The sequence below is a fragment of the Macrobrachium rosenbergii genome, chromosome 13 (assembly GCF_040412425.1).
Source record: "Macrobrachium rosenbergii isolate ZJJX-2024 chromosome 13, ASM4041242v1, whole genome shotgun sequence".
NCBI lineage: Eukaryota > Metazoa > Arthropoda > Malacostraca > Decapoda > Palaemonidae > Macrobrachium > Macrobrachium rosenbergii.
In genome coordinates, this window is record NC_089753.1 from 39,311,794 (window position 1) to 39,317,875 (window position 6,082).

The window sequence follows — 6,082 nt, forward strand, 5'->3', positions numbered from 1 at the left end:
CTCGCCATCAAAAGTAGCAAGTTGTCTGGGTCATAAGGAAATGCGTCATAAGGAAGAAACTACTTTGGAAGTAAAATCTTAAAGGTAAACCGTTACAATGGCCTAAAATCTCATTAAATTAATTACACATTAGTAATAATTAGTCTTATGGAACAGATTTTTAAAAACGTTCTTTTGTTTTCAGTACATCTGCAAACCTACAAACAACTTCTGAGATTATTCTGACTGACGAGATGTTGAAGATGCCGCCATTGTGGCTCTAACAAAGGTGAAAGTTAATTTCTCAATCCGCCCCCCAACAGTGATATGGTCGAGTCAAGTGGATAAAACGCAGACAGCCTTATGAACAGAGTGCACAGTTTGCAGGACTTAGGGGGCGGAGAAGAGGATGACCAAGGATAAAGGAATATTTGAGGTAATTATGATTATCAGGCTTCTAAACAGTTAAGTAAAATTACAAATACTCTTACTCTGAATTGTTAAGATAATAGCAATTACAGTAGTGGAAGTCATTACAATACAGTTCTTTCAAAAGTTTCAAGAGACTCGGAAGAACTCACTTCGGAATAGACTTCCAGGTAAAAGATGAATAACTGGTTTAAAGTCAGTGACTTGATTATCCATCTGACTGGTATAGCAATCTTGGCTGCCAGTTTGTTCCATTGGTACTAATCACAGCCTTGACTGGCAGTCTGTTCCAAAATGAGGTTACTGTATACCATTGTACGAGAAGTTTCCACAGTGACTGGTACCAAACCTTTTTAGTTACAGTTGCCATCCAATGGATCTAGTTTAGTTACCACACGCGGTAAATGTATGCCTCCAGTTTGTAATACATATCTAAGTATTTTTAGTTTTCTATTAAATGACCTCTAATACATTTCTACAGTATACAGTAAAAGTTGCTATGTTCTACCCTCCTTTGATATCCAACATGCCAGATTTATGGTATTATCTTGGTTGCTCTTGCTTATATTATTCTTTCATCTTTTCATTTCCTTCCTTAAGGGTGGTGCCTCAATTTGTATGGTGTACTCGTAAATGGCACCTTATAACATACACTGTACAAAGTAAGATCTTTGTATCAATGCCAAGTTAATGTTAAAATTATCATGGAATTTCCTTGGATTTCTCTTCAGCTTCTCAACATTACCTACAGGTAGGTTATTCTGTCACCAAAACACCCCCTTAAATAATTTAGTTCATACAGTAACTGGCACTCTTGTGTTTATAAATTTAAAGGCATGTGTCATTTTATTGACTGCCTACTTTATTCTAACTTTTTTCCAATGGTCACCCTACAACTGTTTGACTTGGTGTATTGTTTTGCAAATACTGATACCCATTTGTCGTGTCTGCAAACTTCTCTCTCTAGTATTAAGTTCAGGTCTTTTATGGAAATAATGAGCAGAGGACTCTTCACTGAACCTTGTAAATTACCAACCAGATAATGTCCCATTGATAACAAATCTTGATTTTCAAGTTGCTTTTCATGTCTTCTATCCCACCTCCTACCTAGTCTGATGCCTAGACCACTGTACAATACTAAATTTTTCAGTCAAGTCTTTTATAAGGCAGTTTGTCCAGCCTTCTGAAGATCTAGATACCGTAGAGTATATCGGTAGCCGTACTTTTATTATTTACCTTGAAGATTATGTAGTAGTAATCTGAAATAGTTGGTTAAGAATGGTCTGTTGACGAAATCCATGGGGCTGTCTAGAATGAAGTTAACCTGTGTCTTGTTATTTTGTCTCCTATGATAAGAGTGAATTGGATTAATTAGCCTATAGTTACTCATTTTTAAGAGCATTCTTGAGTTTGGATGCAATACTTTGGGGGTTTAAAATCCTCCATTGCTCCTTTGCTAAAAGGATGATTTGTTGCTGTTACATAAGTGTGGAACAACAACTGCTAATGCTTCCTTATTCACCCCTAAGAAGAACTGGGCCTTGCTGTGGTTCAACCATTTTCATTTCTACCAGTTTTCTTATTTTTAGTTCTATACCTCATTTATTTGGTACAACAGTGGAACACTAGAAATTTCTAATGTTTCTTTCTCAGTGTGGAAGTTTTTCTTTTAATAACCATACTTGCCTCAATATTAATAATACACTTGTACCATCTATCATTAAGAGGTTATATTGATCAGGTCCATGGTTATTTTAGGTTGGTACTGTTGTACCAAAGCTCCTTTCTTCCTATGGCCCACAGAACCTAATCTCTCTATTGGAGACCTAATAATAGCCACCAAAAAATATTTAATGACCATAAGAAAATGCAATCAATGTCACCCTTTCACCTTTGGTCTTTCTGATACAGATTATTTTCTCTAAAGGCTTCATGACACACACCATTAGAGTTAAACAAGTTAGTCACTATGCTATTGCCTCCACAAAATCATAATTCTCTTCATGGTTACTGTGGGTCAAAAAGGACCTCACTAAAAGCATAAAATCTGAGATAAAAGCCTAAAATGCATGATCTACTCATAGATTGTTGAAATGTGTTTCTTCACAGTCATTAAGAATTTTTGTAAACTGAACTGTGCTTTCATCCTGTCTTAAGGGTAAGGTTTTAACTACTTTCTTTATCTAATTTCCTGTTAAGGAAAGTATAAACTATGAATATAAATTGGCTGTGTGACTAGAAATTAACTTACAAATAATTACCGTAATTGAATCTTATGGCTGGTGAAATAGGGTAGTTTGATATTTTACTTTTAAATGCTAAACTGACTTGTTAAAAATCTAGTTTCCTAAGTTTACTTTCACCAAATTTTTATTTTTCCCAGATTAAAAAAAATTCCTTATAGTCCTAGTCTTTATAATAAACATTTGGTCACCATCACTTTAAAAGTTTTTCAAAACACACACTGCTCATTAGTAAATTAATTTTCTAGAGCAAATAACTTTGTCTTTGCTACTAAGATTTCTTTTGTTAGGTGGTGATAATTTTTGAAATTCTGTGACTTCAACTTTTGATACTCCACATCTATTTCATCCATATACTTTATCTAATAATTTTTTTTTTTTTTGCAGAAGACTGAAGAACTTGGCCATGGTACAGATAGTGTGCAGAAGCATGAAACTAGTCAGCACATCAAAGTCAAGGAAAGGTAGCAAGCCCATCAAACACGTCTAACCAATAGGCACTGCAGTCAAGTCCTGTTGACCAGGCTCAAAGTATAGCCAGCTAGTAACCATTGAAGACACTATCTTACCATGCCCATAGATATTACAGCTAGTTCATCAGACCACCATCAGAAGCAGCTTACAGGAAATAAACCAGGCCCAAATAAGTTTAAGCCAACAAGAACACCAGCCCTGTAAGAGCAGCAGCCTAGATAAAGGGGAGAACTAGCTTTCCAAGAGCAACAGCCTCTGTAAAGGGGAACCAGTTCCCTAAGAAGAGAAGCCCCTGAGGTGGAGAGAATGACCATCTTGAGCAGCAACCCCTTAAGAAGGGAAATCCAGCTCTCTCCAAGACCAGCAGCCCCAGAGCAGAGGGGGAACCAGCATCCGAGAATGGGGGTTCCATTCCCCCAGAGCAGCAGTCCCTTGAAAGGGGAACTAGCCCACGTGAACAGTAACAAGAGACAGCAAATATGATCAATTATATAAGAAGCAGTGCCTAACCATGGGATCCAGTTCCCCAAGAACAGCAGCCTCAACCACAAAGACATGCATCCCCAAAAGTAGCAAGCAACAAGACAAGGTGAACCAGCCTCACAAGAGCAGCAGCCCACAGGAGAGGAAACCAAACTCCCTACAGCAGAAGCTCCTTGAAAGGAAAACCAGTCCCTGAAAAGCAGAAGCTATAAAGATGGCTGGACAAGCTGCTTAAAGTAGCAGCTACCAATGTTCCCACTAAGAATGAACCAGGCCAGGAAGAGCAACCTCCCCTAAGAAATTGAAACCAGCCAGCTGTAGTAGCAGCCTCGGAGAGGGCATGCATGTCCCAGAAATGCACCACCTATAAAGGAGCAGAATTAATCCCAGAGAGCAGAAACACTAGGGAAGGGTGAGGGATCAGCCCCAGCAAAGAGCAGAAGCCTTAGAGAATGGGGAACTGACTTTGAAGAGCAGCCTCCTAGAGAAGGTGAAACCAGTCTCGCTAAGAACAGCAGCCCTAAGAGAAGTAACCAGCCCCTTGCACTGAGCTAATAAGTCCCCAAAAAAGGCAGCAGCCCCTGAGAGGGAGAAATCCTTAATGAAGGTGGCACCAGCCAGCCCCCAAGCAAGGGGAAAACTAGGCCCAATTCTTGACCAACAGCCCATGAAAGGGAGAGTCAATTTAGGCCCCATGCTTGTTGACAAGCAGTAAGCAAGACTGGGGTGAACAAGCCCAAAGAGCAGTAGCCCCCGAAAGAGCAAAGCAGTCTCTAAGGGGGGGAGGGGGGGCAAGCCCGGTTCCCAAGAGTAACAGCTCCTTTAGAGGGTTTGAACAGGCTTACAATAGCAGCACTCCAAATTGGGAGGAAGCAGGACCATCCAAGAAGGAGGAAGCCAGCCTCAAGAATAATGACTGTGGTAAGCAGGAATTAGTCTCCTACAAAAAGAAGCCCCTGAGATGGGGAGAATGGCTCCCAAGAGTGACATCCATCAAGGAGGTGAAACCTGCTCCCAGAAGCAGTAGCCCTGAAGGAAACCAGTACTTGAGAACTGGGATTCACCCAAGAGCAGAAGCCCCTTGAAGGGAAAACAATCACTGAAAAGCAGCAGTTCCAGAGAAGAGAGACACCAGCCCCCATGAACAACAGAATGGCCACTGCAAGAGCAGCAGACCCTAAGCATGGGATTCATCCTCAAAAGCAGCAGCCTGTGATAGTGGGAGCTTAGTCACCAAGAGTAGCAGCCCATAAGAGAGGGAAATAGCCCCAAAAAGCAGCAGCCCCTGAGATGGAGGAAGGGACAACTGCTCCAAGAGCAGCAGCCCATGAGACTGGGGAACCAGTTCTGAAGAGCAGCAACCTAGTGAAGGGGGAAACCAAAGCCTTAAGAGCAGCAGCCTCCAAAAGTAAGAACCAGAACCGAAGAGCGGCAACCTCAACCTGGGAAACCAGCAGCCCACAAGCAGAGGTAACCAGATCTAGAGTAACAGTGAGGTGCTAGAACATGAGTGTGTGGCATCCAATTCCCACCACCAGAAGTAGCACCTTGAAAGTAAAACCAGTCCCTAAAAAGCAACAGCTACAAAGAAGATGAAACAAGCCCCCAAGATCATTAACCCACAAGAAGAGGGTGACCTGTTCACAATAAAGGTGAATCAGAGCCACAAGAGCAGCATCCCCGAGAATGAAGATCGAGCGCTCTATAGCAACAGGCTTCAAGACAGCATAGGTCTCTCACAAGAGCAGCAACATATACGGAGAACTAACCCCAAGGAGCAGAAATCCCTGAGAGGTGAGGGAGTGGATATCAGTCTCGCCAAGAGCAGCAAATAACCAACTCCCATGGGCAGCAACCCAGAGAGATGGGGACCAAAACTGTTGACTACAGCAACCCACTATCATAGGGGAATAAAAACATGAGCAAGACCCCACATTCAACCTCTTGAAAAGGGAAGGACCAGCCCCAAGAGCAACACCCTATGAGAAGGGGAACCCTCATCCTAAGAGTAACTTCCTAATTGAGGGGGACCAGCCCCCCAAGAACAGTAGTAACCACCTATAAGGGGGGGAAGCAGCCCCGAATCGTGGACAACCGGGCCCCCAGGAGTGGCAGCCCCCAAAAAGGGGAACTAGCCCTCCTAGAGCAGGAACCGTCCCTAAACAGAAGGCAAACCAGAACCTAAGAACAGGGAATTCAGCCACCCCCAAAACAAAGGGAACCAGCCCATGTGAGGGGGGTGTACCAGCCCCCAACACCAGCTCAAACAATGGAGCATACAGTTCAAACAATGGAGCATACAGTTTTTGACCAGTGAGCCCCTTGTCTGATACAAACCTCTACTGGCCCTTGGGTGGGCAAGTCTGCTTTCCTGCAAGTGGTAAACATTATTAGTGCTTGCTTTGTACTATATAGTCACTTCTGTACTGTCATGAATACATATAATGTATAGGAGTTGCCCATAGTTTTTCTCG

At 42.2% G+C, this 6,082-nt stretch overlaps 1 long non-coding RNA gene across 3 annotated transcripts in view; it reads left to right on the forward strand.

Annotated features, from left to right (window-relative positions):
• The window catches only part of LOC136845218 (uncharacterized), a 37,227-nt gene extending 31,162 nt beyond the window's left edge, over positions 1-6,065 (forward strand). For all 3 annotated transcript variants that reach the window (XR_010855112.1, XR_010855114.1, XR_010855113.1), the window contains exons 3-4: positions 185-415; positions 3,039-6,065. This is a non-coding gene — a long non-coding RNA (uncharacterized lncRNA). The remainder of the gene's footprint in view (positions 1-184; positions 416-3,038) is intronic.
• The last annotated feature ends 17 nt before the right edge of the window (positions 6,066-6,082 follow it).